The sequence below is a fragment of the Oryzias latipes genome, chromosome 20, assembly GCF_002234675.1.
Source record: "Oryzias latipes chromosome 20, ASM223467v1".
Lineage (NCBI taxonomy): Eukaryota > Metazoa > Chordata > Actinopteri > Beloniformes > Adrianichthyidae > Oryzias > Oryzias latipes.
In genome coordinates this window covers 19,977,127-19,995,987 of record NC_019878.2, presented here as the reverse complement: position 1 = coordinate 19,995,987, position 18,861 = coordinate 19,977,127, and the positions used below count along the sequence as shown (strand labels likewise).

At 39.1% G+C, this 18,861-nt stretch overlaps 1 protein-coding gene across 1 annotated transcript in view; it reads right to left on the bottom strand.

The window, feature by feature from the left end:
• plxdc2 (plexin domain containing 2) overlaps window positions 1-18,861 on the bottom strand; it is an 89,278-nt gene that overhangs the window by 58,423 nt on the left and 11,994 nt on the right. The gene's annotated exons all lie outside the window — the stretch shown is intronic.

The window sequence follows — 18,861 nt, the reverse complement described above, 5'->3', positions numbered from 1 at the left end:
GTAAAACACAAAAGCCTACAGTATCAACTTAAAATATGAGGAATAACAATAAAAATGTATTTATTATTATAAAATATACTTTTTGGCATTGTGACAATATTCAGGAAGTACAACACAACCAACATTATAATCAATTTAAGGTTAATATAGCACAAGAAGGACTACTCTGACCCTCATACTAGACCACCATTTGTACAATTAGTCCACTTGTTGCACAGCAAGTCCATGTATTGCACATTTTCAGTTTCAGCAGCCATCTTTTGTGTAGTTGTGGTTTTTAGTCCATCTGTTCCTGTTCTGATGGCCCTGTTCTGCCATCCTGAAGGTAACCGTTCAGTGTGTGTCATTGGTAGTTGTAAAAAAACTAACTCTAAAACATATTTCATTCATAATTTAGCTGAACATTGTTTTGATTCTGGTCAAATATACTTTGCACGCAGCAGTTATGTCATTTTTTGCGCCACAGTATATGTCTTGTATTTAATCACATTTTTTGTAAAAAAAAAAAAAAGAAAGAAATTGGAAATCCTTTAAAAAAAACAAAAGTCTTGTTTTATGGTTAAAACATTTCCTCCCAAAATTCTGACCCTTCTTGACGTGAAAACTGACTAAACATGAATCTTGCAAAACAATAGGAATACAGCCATTTTTACTCTATTTTCTAAGCAATTCTAAAGAAAACCCTTCTTTACTTTTTGTAATATTGTTAAAATGTTGAACGTAAACTTTTGTTTCATAACTCTCTAAATGCTTAAAAAATGCCAACACAGACTGTCCAGCTGAGGGCTAAACTTTTTCTCCATTACTTTGCAAAAGCCAAGCATGTCTGATATGATCCTGCTCCCCCATGACCTTAATCAAGTGGTTTGATGCAATTAGCCGTAAACCTGGTTTTCATTGCATGCATTCAAACTTAAAGTTTACAAAGTGGCTGCCTGCTCTTTTGTCTTGCAGAAACACCGATCTGCTGATTTCATAACGATTGCTCTCTGATGCATCTCTTTTTATGAGACAGAGGTCACAGGGTTTAACAAGCAGAGCTAATTTTCTGCTCTTTTCCCTGCATTTCTTCTCTCTTATGCCCACATTCAGTTTTTCGTGCTGTCCTCGTTCTGCAGGGGCCCCTCCAGCCACTGGTTCTTCGGAGGGGAAAGAAAGAGGAGGCGGGAGCATGTGGAGAGGCTTAAGATGCTAATTCGCCCCAAAGAGGAAGCTGACAGATTCACTTTACAAAAGAGTGTCGGCTAAGCAGAAACCACAGATAAGTCTGAACGCAGAAGTGGGTAGGTGGGTGGTGTGGATTAGAGTTACTTAGAGGAGCAGAGGGTGTGGAATAAAACATAGCTGGGATGACAAAACAACTATTCATTGTAAATTACGGGAAAAAGTGAGTTATTTCTAAGTGAAATCAAGTTTTCCTTGCTTTTCTTTGATCCATCTGGACATGCTAATCAAATATGAACTACTCTGATTAAACAGTAACATCTGGAAAAGTGTCAACAAAATAATAGACTGCTATTTTCCAAGCATGGCTTATTTTAAATGCAGGAGCAACTACGCTTCTCCACAGACCATCACAGCTGAGTTGGAGGGTTTGGTAAGTTTGGGATTTAGAAGGGCACCTAGAGGAACCCCCCTCTCCTCCATCCCCCTGACAGACTGAGGGTTAGACTTCTCTCCAGCACTCTCCGTGAAGGAAGTCTTTTCTCCTTTTTTGTTTCTTTTCATTAAGTCTAAAAAGCCCCTGCATACCTTTGCCCTGACTCTGTCGCATAGGCTTGGTGGGCAGACTTGTGCCTGTCAACGCCTTTGATTCAAAAACACAGACACTGTAATTTGGTTTCACCTAAAACCTCCCAAAGACCTTGAAACGGGCATCAAAACCCTGGCTGGATTGACAGGTCACCCACTTGGAATGCTTCTGCACATTTGTGAACATAATGAGGAGATGAAGACAGGAAAAAAACACCAATCAACAAATTCTTAACTTCCTATATTTGGTATTCTGAGAGGTTAATTTGGTGCTGCTGTTGTCAGGGCACAGAAGGACCGTCTCTCCCCGTCAGGGTCAACGTGGATCAAACTGAAATGATTGAAGCATTTGATATTTGCAGCTTGAGGGATTAGTGTCAGAACAGAATTAGCCCAAAACAAAAAAACAGGATTATAATGTTCCCTCACTATTATCATCTTTCGCTGTTTTGCAGATTTTCTTTTTGTGTGTGCAATGTTGTAGGTTTTTTTTTCTGCGTACTGATTGTCTCATTCTGTGAATGTCTCAGAATGTCTGAAGCCATGCTCAAATCAAACACAAACCGTGCAATGTTAAGTCAATGTACAGATACAATCAGTGGTCTTGTCGCATATTTTCAGCATCTAGCAGCAGTTTGTTTCAGGCGTCACAGCACGTTGCAGCACAGTGTTTTTCCAGAGTGTAAATATCTGAACTTCAAAAAATTTGTGTCATATCAACTAATCGTAACTCAGCTTTAGTCCATGATGTGTTGATAATGTGAACAGTAGGTAAGGTCGGAAGCCAATATGGAGGAAAAGTTGATTGTTCATCTCTTGAACTCTATTTTTTCTTATTTGCATTGTAAAAATAATCAAAAAGGTCCTCTAAATTATTATTTTCTTTCCTCCTCAGACTAACGCGGGACAGTAGGTCATCAAACTGGGTCACACAGGGACAGAAGTCCTACTAAAAGCTTCCATCATTCAGACGCAGCTCCTCCAGTAGATGGTGAAGTTCATCGTACTGGGAGAATCTCTGAATGATCTCATGAACCCAAACATGAAGACATAATTACCAATGTTTTGTAGAGTTCTTCAAAATAAACAAACCTGATCTCTAAAAATCATCTGTCTTCCATGCATTCACTGTTTATGAGATATACAGATATACAGTCAATGCTTTGACTACTGTACAGATTTCATCTTTCATGGGTAATTTTTAGAACATAACTCCTAGGAAGCACTTTATTGTTAAAAAATGCAAACGCATCAACCAACAGAGACATGCTACAATAGAAAACTCCCCGGTTCGTTTTTAAGAGCCAACATAAAACAGAAAAAGTTTTATAAGACTTGCCCTGGGACACTTACATGAACAAAAAAACAGAGACAAAAACATTATCTTTAACAGAATGGGAAGCCCCAGGGGTTTCTGCGTGAACTTCCTCCAGTTTTGTTTTTAAATTAACTTCAATCCAGAAGTCTAAATGAATCCCATCAGACAGACAAAGTTTTGATTCCTAACTCAAATATCAAAATATTCAAATTTAATAGTAAAAATAATACCTTTACAAATTACCGGTACATTTTCTTTTATAAACTTCTCATGAGACTTTAAACTTGTGTGACCCCAAAAAACTAACAAAAAAAGGTTTTGAAAACTGATAAAGTTAAAAAATCTAAAACAATACACGCGCCCACACACATGCTTACATACACACACACATACATTTTACAAGGAAGGTGGGACCTCAGACCATCTGTCCCTTACCCCCATCCATGGTAGGGGGTACCAGGGTACCGTGTTCCTTGGGTGCTGGCTTCCTGGGCCTGGTGGCCCTCTCTCCACGTGGGGAGAGGGATCCCTGTGCTCTCTGGCACGACCGGGGGCCGGGGTTCACATCACATCTAAGCCTGGGGGTGTTCGTGTCCCTGTGGTGTGGGTTCTGGTCGTTGCTCTTGAGCGCTGGGCTTCTCCAAAATCCATCTATGGGTGAGCCTGGTCGGGCCATGGTAATGGCACTTCTTGTGGACCACACTGCTCTGGGGCATCTTTCTCCTGGTCAGGGGTGGCTGGCGCCTACCTTGCTCTCACCTGGGCCAACCGTGGACTTGGTGGAGCGTAGGGCGGGTCTCCCTTGGGGGGCCCTGGCCCGTGCCCGGCGTCAGGGTGGGGGGATGCCCAGAACTCCTGGGTGGCGATGGGTTGCATGTCTGGGGCTGAGGGTGCTCTCCTGTGTTGGGCCCTACGGGCGCGGCAGGGGGGCTGCTCTCCTGGTTGGGTTGGGGCTTGCACTCTCTGTTCCCCGATGCCTCCCTGCTCTCTGGCGTTGGGGGCCCTGTGGCGGTCCTGCTGGCCCTGGCCTGGGTGGCGGATGTGATCGCCCGGCAGGCGGTTACTCTCTATCTGCTACCGTGCGGGTGTTGGGGGGGGGGGGTCCTGGCTGTCGCTGCTGCTATGGCGGGGGTCTTGGTGTGGGGATGGCTTGGTTCTCTCCCTCCTTCTTTTTACATTCCATCATCCACTTTAGAAACACATAAAGAACCACTCGAGCACAGGTGCTATCTCACCTTTGCACAAATAGTTTGAGTATTTAAATGAAATATTTCACGTGTTGGCCCGAATGCATAAGTGTGTGCGTGTGTGAACATCAGTGGTATTGTGTACATGTTGACATGTTTTGTATGTGGCCATTTTTGGAGCCCACAGGTATGTTTGTGGCATTTGGGTGTGTGTGTGTGAGGGTGATAGAGTGCCATCACCCTCCTACCCCGCCCCGGCATCCCTCTCTCTTCCCCTTTTTTTCTTTTCTGTCAGGTCCAACAAAAGACTGTTACAGATATAAGTAAGATGAATAAAGTTTAGCCTAAATTACAAAAGGGGTTTATTTAAATATATACGTAGTGTGTCAAATGTTTCATAACCCCTATTGTAGCAGTGAAATATGTCCAACACAAGAGGCTTTCAGCTCTCATCTGTCTGCTCAGCTGTTGGAAAGAATAAGATAAAAATAAAAAAGTAAAACTATGAAACTGCGGCTAAAATTCTGAATGAAGTAATGCCTGATGGTGCTTCAGCTTTCGTTATTCTGTTCTTAAAATCATCAAAGCTTGGGAGGCGACATCCTGGAGAGTCCAGCTCACATTACAACCATCTATCAGAGGCATTTAAGATCAACCTCAACATTGAACATTTCTGAAAACAAATGTCATAAATGTACCAGTAAAAGTCTAAAGCAAACACCTTAAAGAGCAGTTGCATTTGTGTCAATGTTAATCATGTTCACCATGCTCAAGGTCAAACGGCGGACGTGGAAGAGCCGCAAACATTTAAAAGGACAAAAAATAGGACAGCCTTTGAGCAACTGAAGGAAACCTAAATTTTGTAGCCTCTAAGCAACCGGGTTCATCAGGTTTAACCAAAGCTAAATGCAAAAACTACAACTAAAATAAAGCATTTGAGATTTATTGATTACTACAATGCATGGCTTACAGTAATGCTTTATGGACGTCATTTGAAAACATAACGTTTTCTTTGCCTTTGCAAAAAAGACACTCCAGGCACGCATGTAACTTTGTGTAATCTAAGGAGCTGGGCATGTTCCTCCGAGATGTCGTGCCTTTTTTATTTTTTTTTACATACCCTCCGTTTAAAATGCAACTTTGTCATTACACAGAAACATAAAAGGCAAAAAGTTGACTGCAAAAGAAAGTTATTCACAGGTAGGTGGAGTCGGTGTCTGCAAAGTTGATTCAATAGATGTAAGAATCATCAAAATCTGTTTCAATAAATTTAAGATTGTAGCAAAAAGCAAGAGAACAAAAAAGATTGTTATGGATAAAATGCTGGTTGCCTGTCCCCCAGAGATAAACATCACACAGACTGTGGATGCTACGCTGTGATTTTTAATTTATCTTTCATCTGTAAATGTTCAGAAACCACATTGCTGGATTTTTGTACTGCAAACAAAGCACAAAGGCCTGTTTAGGCTTTTTGAAAATGCATGCTGTGGGATATCTCCAATAAACAAGGACTTCTGCTGCATTTGACTATTATGCTTGTGCATTTTATCAGAGAAGCTGCAAGCAGCATTGGAATCAGGAAACAAGAAAAGCCTGAAGCACAAAAAAAATCACTTTCAACACTTTAGAGACAGAAAAAGGATTAATTTTTCTCAAGAAATACTGTGTTTCACTGACAAAAATACCCTCATGCTGTGCAACAGGTGGAACAGAAGACTGAAAGAGACAATGAAGAGAAATTATGGGGGGAATTTAGAGTCAACTCCTGCGACTTTAAATCAAGGCTTTCAACAGAGAAGTCTTTAATGAGAGCTTTGTGGGAGAAATGCATGTTTCGGTTAAACACTGCACAAAAAAATCCAAACATGTTGGAACCACAAAGCACCCAAAAAACGGTCCGACCACACAGCATCAAACCCCAAAACACAGGCTTGGAAGTGGAGGAGTCGACCATCACAGAGCGTCCTGTTTCCGCAGTGGCTTTCTGTCTGTAAGTGGTGGTTAGCTTGGCTGTGGGGTCGATAAACAGAGGAAGTTTGCGTAAACCTGCTATGACACAAACAGACAAGCAGGGAGGGTTGCATTCAACTTCATAAAAATGAAAGGAGTGCTATCAAAGCAACACATGTATTTACAAAGTCAGGGCTCCAGCCAAGCACAGCCTCTATAGAGTTGTAGAGCGCAGGATGATGAAGGAGGAAATCTTGGTGGTTGCCTCAGAGTAATGAGACTCCAGAGCTCTTGAACAAATGCAGCAGTAAACTGGACACTGAAGCCTCTTCATTAAGGGACTTCTGCTTCTCCTGTAGTTCAGCCTGTTATCCACAGTAATGTTATTTTGAAAGCTGATTTAGTGACTATAAAGCTGGCAGAAAAACTCACTGCTCCTGTGCAGCACACATGTCCTAAAGAAAATACATTTCACAGACCTTCTTAAATACCACAAAATTTAAAAATTCTTGAGCTGTTTGTAAATGGGTGAAACTAATTAGTTACCTTTGTTCAGAATAGTAATAACCTTTTTAGCTAGTTGACAAATGTTAACTTCTGTTAACCGAAACGGAAATTTTCCCAAACTCTAAGAACAATCTAATGTTTGATCCATTTTTAGCTCCTTATAAGAGTACACAACACTACACAACAGGCATTCAACACAAAATGCAAAGCCATAACAATTGCAAAACTGCACTAATACATTTAAAGTCCCACTCCAGGCATCTTTAAATCTACTTTATGCTCCCCTCATTCTCAAATAAATCTCAGAAAATGTACAAATATTAGAACTATTGACTCATTTGTCCTTGACAAAAAGTTTACAAGCAGACAAGTAACTAATAAATTACTTTTTTGTAGTTCAGTATCTCATTTTTTGTTACAAAAAATGAGATACTTACATTTTTTGTTACAATTACCACTTACAATTACATTAATATTTAATCAAATTAGGTTAAATAACCCCAACTAAATAACCCATTCAAGAGCGTATATTTAGTCATTGTTCTGTCGTAGGAGGAACCTCTCTCTTTAATTGTGACAGCTGAGGCTGTCTCCATGACTCCTGAAAAAATGCAGTGGGTGTATAGATGGGCTGGTTCTTCATGGTTCATTGTGGTTCAGAAAAACCAAATATCTTAAGCAGCTAATTCAGTTCATAATCAGGAATGAAACAATTTAAGGTTTTTTCAGATTATTTCAGAGAATATTTGAGCTTTACTGTTGAGTTTGTTCTTGAGAATTTGTCATTCATTTTGTCTGAATTGTTCACTTTTGAAATTGAACTAATTTGAAGCAAAAATTGATCACTGGAGCCTTTAGGCTGACTGACCGAATCCATATAACTCCTATTGATCTGTACGATGCCTTAGAGTATGTGATAAATGCCGCATCGTGCAGCAGAAGACACCTCTTTAGCTGATGACGGATTCCCTGTGGTGTGAAATAAATGTAGCTCAAGTCTGTGTGTGTGTGTGTTTGTGTCTGCCAGCGGAGTTGCATGGAGATTGATTGTCGATCTAAGTGTATTGAGAGCATTTTTCCACTTTTTCTGAAAGCTGAGGGTCCATGCGAGGCCAAATGGGGCCTGTCCCCTCCTTCCTGCTAATCCATCACCAACAAGGAACCCTCTCACCCCATCACACCTCTCCAAACGAATGTCTTCTGTGTAAACACAAACTGGTTCAAATGTGAGAGTCAAGAACTTCCAAAGGAGCTTGATGTTCACTTACAGAGGAATTTACTCAAACAGTAACAAGAAAACACTCAGCAGAGCTTCAAAATCCCAAAAGAAAATTAAAAACAAGGGTGCTTCGAGGTAAAACTTCCTTTTCATAAATAACTTAAGGTATTGGATGGATAGCCTAAAGATTTACTAACTTTACTGTCATGTGTCTCATAATTGCTGAAAAGAACATTCCCCTGTTTCATCACATCTGTATGTAAAGAATGCAGATGTGACCAGTCCAACCAACAACACGTTCTGTGGTTTTAAGACTTCACATTTGGCCAGTCTTGCAGCAGTGAGAGCGTCCCACACTTATGCAACTCTAAATAATAAAACCTATTTGCTGCATTCATAAATTCAAAACACGTGTTTAATAGACAACCTCCTCAAAAAAAAAAAACGGGAAAAAAAAACAGGCAATAACATGTTTTTAATCCGAGGTTTGGCTATTCCTAGCGCAGATGTAAACATCTCCAAATGATTTTTGGCGAAGAAAATGAGAATCTAGCGAACATGCAGAATCTCAGTCTCCCACCAACAGCCTGCAGGCGTTCAACAATGATCAAATTGGTTTTAGCAAAGATCCACGCCAACAGTATCTAGCAGAGGCAGACCAAAAGACATACAGCATTTGGGGGCTCTTTTCTCGAGCTGTACTTACTGATTAGAGGCGGCGAAAAAACATGGGACCATTCTCAAAAGCCTGCAACACGCATCCCAACATTTTTCTGTTGACAAACCAAGTCACACACAGTCTGTCGTTGCTTCAATCTCTTTTCTACTCAGCAGTGGAGACTTGTGCGCTCAGTCAATAAATATTACATTTTGTTTACAACACAATCTTTGTGCCTCGCTGGGAGCTTTGTCGAGCAGAAAATGGTCCAGACAGAGCAGGATGTCACAATACAGATAACCAATTCCCACAATGTATCTGCAATAAGATGAAATTGGGTTCATAGAAAACAACAAATCATTCTTCTATTTCATCATAAATCAAATGCGGTGGGTGTTTTTGAATGTAATACTTTTTCCAGCAATCATTTCTAACTAGGTGAAAGCATTAAGGGAATAAACCAAATTAAAGTACCCAAACTTTTCCTGTTTCATTTAGTTTGTTTTTTTTTTCATTCTTCAGTCAAGCAATAGTAGTTGTAGCTCCCTCTGAACAAATCTGAGAGAACATTGTCACAGGGGTCGAAAAAAAAAGAGAGATGTGAACATCTGCATCTGCAGGCTGTTCAAATCTACAAGATAACTTGGCTATAAATCAGGTTTATAACAAAAGCAATTACTGAAAACGGGATTTTAAATGTTCCTTATTTATTCCACCACAAACATTTGAAACAATTAAAATACAAATATTCATGACATAAATATTTTAGCAATTATTTTGTTCATCATTTTGGTTTTGGTTTTGTTTTTTGTATTGTGTTCAACTTAGTAGCCATTTTTTGACATATCTGTGGTTAGTATAAAAGTGTAACTTTTAATGATTTCAACTTTTGATGGAATTAAATGCTGTCGATCATGGTAAGATTTTAAAACTGAATGGAAAGTTCTGTTTTTTCCCCCGATTCAGTGTAAAAAAAATAAAATCTAAATTTTTGCTAATACTGACCACCTGATTTAAGACAAAACGGTTCAATTTTAGAGCAAAAGCTTTTAATTTGGAGTATTAACATCCTCTTGATATATTTTAATGTCAGTAGTAATTTGTTTGTTTACATCTTTTTCATTTTATTTTTAAAGACCCGCCTTTGATTAAAATCTTTTTGTGTTTTCAACATGTTCCTGAGGCATTTTTCTGATGATGGAGGACTTAGATATTGAGGAAATTAAGCTCAAGGTTGCATTTATGAATATTTCTTTATTCAAATTGTTTTGAATCAACTCAGAGGTGAAGTTCTAATGAAGGACTGCCGCTGTGGAAACTATGTCCTGGGAAACGACACAGGTTTTAAGATTTTGGCTAAAAATGTCATAATCATAATTAAAAGACCACTGGGAACGCTTTTAAAATAGAAGAAAGGACGATGGGAGTGGGTCATTATTATAACCACACAAATCAAAAAATTAAAAGAAGCTGTTTTTAGAATTTCCTTGCTCAAGTCTAAACTCTTTTAACAGAAGCATATGCTCCGAAACGTTTTTATTGATGTGAACCAAAGCACGGTTCCAATCCCTGCAGAGGACACCAGGATTATTGTTCACAGTGACATTTGTCTTGTACAATTGAGGCTGGATTAACTGAAACCTTAATAGAAACAGACAGTTAAGTGCCCTCTGACAAACAGCCTGAGATTCTCTGGGTTTGAATGCAAATAGGAATGAGCCCATTTCAAACTAACTCCCTCTGTTGTTTGGGTTTCACTGTTTTGCTTCTTCCAGACAGGGTGATGGTTAATGTGGTGACGGCCAAGAAAGGAGGGGGATAAGTACGTGTGTGAGGCAGTGTCCGCCCAAACCATCCTTTTAGGATTTTCCCAGGAAAAGAATGGCCGACAGCAAAATAGTTTGAGCTCAGAATCACATTTCTTTCAAGTTTCATACAGAAAATGCTGAATTTGGCGAATGATGGGTTGCTTTACAACAAAAAAAAAAAAACATCTCAATTTTAAGCAGAACGTTGCAGCATCTCTTCAAAAACTTCCCAATAAAATAAATGAGCACCAACTTTGCAGAAGATCAAAAGTAACACAATTAAGATGCTAAATGTTGTCATTTTCTAGGAGAGCTTTGCCAACATCCCACTCTGAGCATGTTCTCAGTTTTTGGACACTCATGTGTAAAAATGCATCAACCCCCCACATCTCCATGCCATGTTCTGGGCTTGTTGCCATCAGTGCTGGACTGCTCCGCCTCTCCAGGGATCAAACCTGAGCGGGGGGCTACACTTTATATCAATGCTGGAAGAAGGCTTCTTTTCTTGTTTATTTACAAAAATCCTATGTTGAACTTTTAGTCTGTTAAAATTCTATTTAATGTTTGGATCTGGACTAAACACGTGCTTATCTGTATTTTAAACACATTTGTAGTAAAAAACAAAAATGCAGAATTATTTTGTGAGGAACTTTAGTTGTGGTTTTGCATTTGATACTTGCAAAGATTTAAAACCTTGTTTTATAAGACATTTGACCCAATTTTTTTAATTATCTTTGCTTTACACCTTTCCAAACTTATCTGAGAATCAGAAGAGTCAAGATGTTTTGTATTATCAAAAGCTAAGAGCTAGAAATAAAGAAATTGTTATTGAAATTAGTTAAAATCCTTTTCCTTCAAACTCTTGACAACAGAAAAACTTGATTTAGGACTCAAAAAAACTCCAGTTGTACTGTTATTTTCGGTTCTATTTGAAAGTTTTTTATTTTAAAGATCAATAAATGTTAACACGTTAGATTGGCATTCATTGTCATTATTTTGGAAACAAAAATTTAGATTTATGTTCTAATAAAAAGTACTAGTTTTGGATTTTTTGAGGATTTATTAAGATGGGCTAAAACGTACTAAGACCATATTCTCATTTTGTTTAAAAAAAAAGTCATTTCTACTTAATAACACTAGTTTCTTCTGTCACTGTAATCAAAATGAACCTTGATTAGATGAAAGATAATTTTACTATTTCAAGTAACTTTTCTCTTGAGTATAGTGTTCTACTATGTTTAAATCTCTTTGTGCAGTGCTGCAAAGTCTTTCTATTTTTTGGTCTTTGTCAAGGATTGAAAACTACTGTTTGTCATCGGAACATGTTTTTCGAGAAGGAAAATGTTCTCAATGATTTCATTTGTGCAGAGGATGATGGAAAGCTTTTGGCTTTTTTAAAATTAAACCAGAAGAGGAATCAAACATCATTAGGTAATTTCCATGCACAATTGCTGAAATTTCCCAAAATGAAATGTTCCCAAAATGAAATGACAACTCTCGAAAAGCATAAAGTTCCTTAAAATTTTTGGTCAACCAAGAAAACTCCCAGTAAACATTAAAATCACCTGCAGGATCTAAAATATTGGACAGCAGGTCATGTTAAAAACTCACCCTGATGAAAATCCTGTTGTTGGTTTTTTAACAAGTCCTTAAGGCATTTTTCTAATAATGGACCTTAAAGGTAGATTTCTGAGTGTTTCTTTCTACAAATCTTTGTGAATCAGAAACCCACAAAAGAAATGCTTTTGGAAAAACTTCTCAGATGTAGAAAATCTGCAGGGCAGGTCACAAGCTCTTTGCTCCGCCTCATTCTGATGCATCAGACAAATAGATCCATGTACGTCTTTGTCTTCCTCGTCCGAGCTGTTACCTGGCTAAAAACTGTGCCCATTTTTACCTGTAATGTTAGGTTGTGGGGGTGAGGGGCTGTAATCTAGCAGAAGAGCGTGTAAACAGAGAGCTCTCAGTAGAAGAGCTCAGTAGAAGTGGGGGGGAGGGGGCTGTTTTACCCCGTCCACAACTCGGGGGCAAAATTCGAATGAACTACTGCCGTTCTGCAGAAACTATCCTAGAAAGCAACACAATTTATTTAAAATTATGGCTAAAGATGGCATAATCCCAATTAAAAGACCATTGGGAACCCTTTTAAAATAGCTTTAGGGTCTCTAAGAATATTTAATCCTGAGAAATATTGTGATGCAATGCCTTGTATCGCACTACATTTTGACCCAGAAGAAGTCAGCGTGTAGCTCCAGCAGCAACTTTTAACAGCTGAGGGTCCACTCCCCAGGTATATCTCAGGCTTGGACACAAATGTCCTTTGAGCTCTGTAACCCTTGTGCCATCCTAGGCACTTTAACGTTGGGAGTTGGGTCATCTAGACCAGTGTTTTTCAACCTTTTTTGAGCCACGGCACACTTTAACCTTGACAAAAATCCCGCGGCACACCAGCATCCAAAAAAAAAAAAAAAAAAGCAGAAATTCATTGTCTGTATTGATCGACAGCCCCCCCCCCCCCCGCGCCCGCAATCTCATGTGCATTTTTGTGATAATTGTGGCCGGAAAAGCAGGAGGTTACGGCTGTTTTTTCTAAGAGATGAAATGAAAGTTAAATTAAGAAACTGTTTGTTTGTTGTGCTTTCAAGACGTTTCACAATTCTGCAACTCGTGTGCTGGGACACTGGCCCTTTAAGCCAATGCATCACGGGAGATGTAGTGTGAAAACTGCCGAAAAATTGCAGAAAGACTCGCGTCTCTGAGCTTCATTGTTTTGTTCACGTGTTCCACGGTCTGACACCGGACTCTGTGGAAAGCTACACCGCTAAAGACGAGCTTTAGCTGGTACTTTTGTTAGAACTGAGCGACTTTATCAGCAGAATTAAGAACAAGGAAGTGAAGACTTTAAGCACTTCTGATTGGTCAGACTGATGACATGTGATTAAGCCTTCAAGAATGATTGGCGGAGACAGTTAAAGGGGCGGGACTTTTCCGCAAACTGTCATATCTGCAGGTAAATCGCGGTACAGTCATTCTTATCAAAATGTCTTTAATAGAATTAAATAAACACAAAGAAAAAGTAATTTTAAGATCTTTTATATTCCTAACTACTCAGTGTTTTATCAGGGCCTGTTTGGATGAACACAGAGCTGATTTCCTGGAGATGAAAAATGTTCTTAGACCAGTTAATGAGGGCAATTTCCCACGGCACACATGACCATCTCCCACGGCACACTAGTGTGCCGCGGCACACTGGTTGAAAAACACTGATCTAGACCCACTAGACAGTGCTCTGAACCTTTTTTTTTAATGATTTGTGATCTTCTCTGGTGTCCATGGATTACATGAAATCTTTCCACTTTTATCCACCTTTGTCATGGTAGGAATAACACGTCAATGTAAGGGTGGGGTCATCTAAGATAGCACAAGGGTTAAAAAGAAAGGGGCAACCCCTCAACTGGCGCTTGAACATAAATAAAACAAGAACATTTTCCTGCAGCGATGAGTAAACATTCAGCCAAGCCGCCACAGCTAAGTGCAGGTTATGATAACAGGGGTGGAAGAAAGAGCAAAAACGGTTTCCGTGCAGCAGCAGGAAACAGCCTGGAGAGTTTAGATGCAAGAGTGTTCCTATCAGCTGGACCTGCAGACACTTTCCTCCGGCTTCACATCACTTGTCTAGCAGAGAACAACAGAAGCAATGTTTTTGAATGAGAGAGACCAAATATTTCGAATTCAGATCATCACAAAGTAATTGAACACTTTGGAAATGTCTCAAGATGAGCACTGTCCTTAAAAAACATGCAACAATTCTATTTGACAAAGAAAAATGATCAGCTTTAGCATAAAGTCTAAATCGATAAGTGAAAATTGTCTTCGGTTGGGCAACAGAGAGAAGTCAGACCCTTGCATCATTCCCTGAATAACCTTCAAACCTGATATGAAAGAAAAAGAAATCAAAGATATTGATCAAAGTGTAATGAAAAAATGAATACGTTTTTTTTTTCTTGTGATGGAGGATTGAAGGAGAGCAGCTTTCCTGTGTTACATTAGGTTTCATCAAACACAGAACATCAAATAAGCCTGCGGTGAAGGTGTGCATGCAGAATTCAGATTTGTCTGAGATAACAACAATTCTTGTATCCTCTGCAGGGAAGTAAAAATCTGTTTTTGTTTCCACCTGAGCCACATAAAGCTCCTCTGGTGTACAAAGACATTGGAACCATGGGTTTGGTCATTGCTACCTGGAATCAATCTTCCTTGCTTTGTTTGTTTGTAGCAGTGGGAGTGGTAACTAGGCAAACATAAAAACTTGCAAAAGCCTGCCTGAAACACAAGCCTAGTCTTTACAGTCACAAAAACCATCAGATGGTCTGAAGAGAAAGGAGGAAGAAGGGCAAAATTTGAGAATAAATTGCCACAAGAAAACAAACAAGAAAGGAACTTTTCATAGAAATGATGGATAAAGAAATGTGTATGCTGCAGTTTCATCATATTAAAGTACTAAGATAAGAAGGGAAATTAAAAGAATAAATTCAGGGAAAAAAGGATGGACCGATAAAGGTGTCCTCCTCATTTTACTTCATGTCCTCTTTCTACCAGTTCAAATGGTCCCTGTCATCACTCTGTACCTACTCTCTGTCATTACCTTTTTATCCCAGAGATTAAAGCTTTGTCTCTATCATGTTTCAGTCTGGATCTGTCTCTGCAAATCTGTTGTGAGAAACGAATACCTCAGGGAGAAGCACAGGGATCTGTGTCAGGCAATTGCTGCACCCGGATGCATGCATGCAAGTTCTAGACTAGAGGCCCGGCATGCAGACTGCAGGCATGTTCAAACAACACCAACAGCTGAAACATCAGATTAACTGAAACAAAGCACCATAGGATAACTTTTTCTGTGAAAGATACTAATTTTTACACCTGAAAAGTGCATCTGCCTGAAACTATATTTCAACCTATTTCATGCCTGCTTGTTTTTCATTCAGTCAGCCTTAGGTGAGTTTGGTTTTCTCCAGCAGATAAAGTAAAACATGTCAGTTCTGTTCTGGTCAGAGCACTTTTTTATGAGCTCTTTAATAAAAGTAATGTGAACCCCTGTTTGGATTCTAACCCTCTGCCAACTGCTATGAACACAACTATAAAAATGAAATGATATCATTCCTGTAAGAGCTTGGAGCTCTCCTGCTGATTTTACAGTGTTATACTGAGGACAAGGTTTTCGTCCAACCTGCCAATTTCATGATTCAGCGTTGAATACTGTGAAGTTGGAGAGGCTGCGATCATAAACTTTCTACTGCTGGTAGTCTGAGCTCAGTAATGGCACAAAAGAAATGAGATAAGCTCAAACAAAAGCATTGAAACAAAATAGTTGTCCTTTTTTTTAATCTTTTACCCTTTACAAAACACATTTTTAAAGAAAATTTGATTGAATAAATAAATTAATCATCTACTATGAGGACAATTATTATAATTATAATGAGAATGTCATTTTTGATGTCCTATTTTCTGCCACAGATAAGTGAATTTCCCCATCGTGGGATAAATAAAGTCATCTAATCTAATCCAATCTAATCTAATCTAATCTAATCTAATCTAATCTAATCTAATCTAATCTAATCTAATCTAATCTAATCTAATCTAATCTAATCTAATCTAATCCAATCTAAAAGACCACTGAGGACGCTTTTGTTATAGATCAAAAATGATCAAAGTGGGTCTTTAAGTAAGTCAAATACAAAAAAACAAAGCATTACATTTTGCAGTAAAGCATATTTTTACGTCCCAGACATTTAATCTCCAGAAAATGAAAAGCTGTGAAGTTTAAGATGACCATAAAAGTACTTTTAAATCTTTTAAACACTTCAATGCGAATTTGAACGTTTGCAAACTGAATTGACAGATGTCATGGCACTTTCAAAATGCAGTAAGATTATGTTTAATATCAGCAAATCAAATTCCACTCATTCCTTTTTCCAAATCTGCAAAACCCCCTTTCAGGATTAGGGTTGCTGGAGCCTATCCCAGCTAGTGTTGGGAGAAGGCGGGGTACACCCTGGACAGGTTGTCACTCTGTCACAGGACCACACACACTCACAGTTTAGAGTCACCAACAAACCTATGAAGCATGCGTTTGGACTGTGGGAAACTGGATTTCCTGGAGAAAACTCCACATAGAAAGGTCCCAGTCGGAATTTGAACCAGGATCTTCTCTCTTTGAGGAGACTTTCCAGGTAACATGATTATGATCTGCTCTTCCAGTCCTGTCTGCTTCCACAGGTTCCAGCTATTTGTTTCAGAGCATGTCTTTGAGTAATCATGTATTTCCACTGAAAATACAAAAAAATATAATCCAAAAGATTAATTCAGTCCTGAGTTTTAATTTTCACTATGTTCTAACATTTAGAAAAGTCTATAAAGCCTATTGAAGCACAACACTCCTCAATGACAGTCATTTCAGAAAATACAGTTTTGCTAATGTAAAGCCAGCCTGTGACATTGTGCAGGATTTTAATTCTGCCATAAAGGTACAAAGCAATGTCCCAATTTTTTTCAGTTTTGTTTTTAAAGTAATGTCCTCAATTTGTTCTGTAGTTAAACCTTGTAAACCAAACTCTAAAGTTTCTGCTGAAACAACAGAACCCAAACCCACGGCCCCACAAAGATTGTTTTGGGGCTCAAACTTCTACCTTAAACCCTTTATAGGCCTCAGGTGCATTAAAATCGCTCTTAAAGACCACAATTCCTGGAAAGGGATTCAAACGGAGCTCTGTGTGTGATGACTAAAGGATCTCTTCTGAACTTCTGAACTACAAAGAAAAACACAATAACTGTTCAAATGACTCTACAGCTGGACTTATTCACTTTTTAGTATTTTAATTTATACTTTCCATCACTGCTTAGCTTTACTTCCTTTATGAGACACTTTAAAAGTTGTTTCTTTCCTAATGCAAAGGACAACATGACACATGTTTAAATATCTGTTCAGTTATAGACATCTCATCCCTAATAAATGTCAAATATCTATAGATTCAGTGAAGATTCAGCTTCTTATCATGCAGCAACATCCCTCAAATGTCACTTAGAGATGGAAAATCGGCTGGAATAAAGCATATTAACATTTTTTTAAAGAGAAGCACATGATTTTGTCATTTTTGCCATTTACAACAGGCAGAACTCCACTTAATGCCAGGGAGTGTGAGTGAACGCGATTTCAAACAGTGAAAGAGCTTTGGTACAAACAAGCTGGTTTCAAGGTCCTAACAACAGCTGACCTGTTTGAGATGACTGCAGGTGTGCTGATGCCTTCAAATCCAGACTATAGCAGAATAGAAATGTATTTACATAGACTTATGGCCTAATAGTAAGGCATGTTACTATTTTAAATGGAAGAGTTTCTACAAACAGTCACTCTAAAACTGACTGAAGCCTTGATTTCACTGAAAATGTGTTGGAAGGCTTTCATATCTGCTTGTGGCGTGCTTCTGTTTTCCCTCATGCCTGTGCTCTGTTGGTGATTTGTTTGGAAGAGGCCGACCCTACTGTGCTAATGGGTCTGCCTCCCTCTGGCTTGGACACACATTTATTTAGCCATCTGACTGTTGATTCAGAGCAAAGTTATTTCTTGCACAAACAAAGGGTCAAGTTGAAGGACATGTCATCATGCTGACAGTCTTTTTTAGTTCCTTCACTCTTTAAACCATTTAAGCCTCTGGTTCATGGCTTAACGGATGTGGAGAGTTCTTCCTATATAACTGCATCATTATCTCAACAGCACTGTCGCCCACCACCCCATCCATCCTCCTGTCACCACAACCTGGTGTGATTTTTCCAACAAGATCGATTCTTGTTTTTCTTCCTCTTTGTATTATGTGTGTTATTGATCTCAAAACTCTTTATCAGCAGGACGAAAAGGCAACAGAGATCAACATAAGAAGCTGCTGATCTGAAGAGAGAGCAAAGGCTGATGGGAGGTTGTCGACAAAAAGGGGGCTTCCAGTGATGAACAGATTTTCATTTGAGTCATTAAGATTCCTCATGGCACAAGAGTGAGGAAAAATTCCCCCAAATCCTGGAGATTCATTTCTCTAAGAATGTAGATTTCTATTTTTTCCCAACAACTAAGCCAAAACGGATGGCGGAGCCTTCAACTATCGGGCTCCTCTCTGGTAGAACCAACTCTCTGCTTTAGACTTGAAGGCGGACACACTCTATCCCTTAAAGGATTGACTTGTTGTTAAGGTTGGCCTGGATGACCACGCTGATATTTCTGTTGCTATAGAAACTGCAGGGGGTCTCGTTAGGATGCATCGGGTGTGTATTCTCTCTTTCAACACTGTACACCTTTCCTAAAGCCGTAGTCACATGCACAGAAACGTGCAGGTTGACCCAAACAGGTGCAGCGGCAGGTTTTTGGGTTGTCCGGGTCGTAGACAGGAGCATCTTAAGGGGAGCACAGATGGGTC